Below are 211 nucleotides of genomic sequence, written 5' to 3'. Positions count from 1 at the left end.
TACAGCTTACGGTGAGCCTATACAGAATTTCGACCGTCGTGAATCTAAAGGACACATTTAAATGCAGCAAGGCAGTGACAATTTCGTTTAGCCTGTTGTAGACGATTAATATTAGGTTTTGGCGGTATATATTAATAATCAATGATAACCAGTGGCCGTTTTAACTTAATTACAGGTGATCAACGTAGAACAGTTGAAAGTTGCTATGTAT

The sequence above is a fragment of the Plasmopara halstedii genome, assembly GCF_900000015.1.
Source record: "Plasmopara halstedii genome assembly, contig: Scaffold_2881, whole genome shotgun sequence".
Taxonomy (NCBI): Eukaryota; Oomycota; class Peronosporomycetes; order Peronosporales; family Peronosporaceae; genus Plasmopara; species Plasmopara halstedii.
This window is presented reverse-complemented; position numbering follows the sequence as displayed.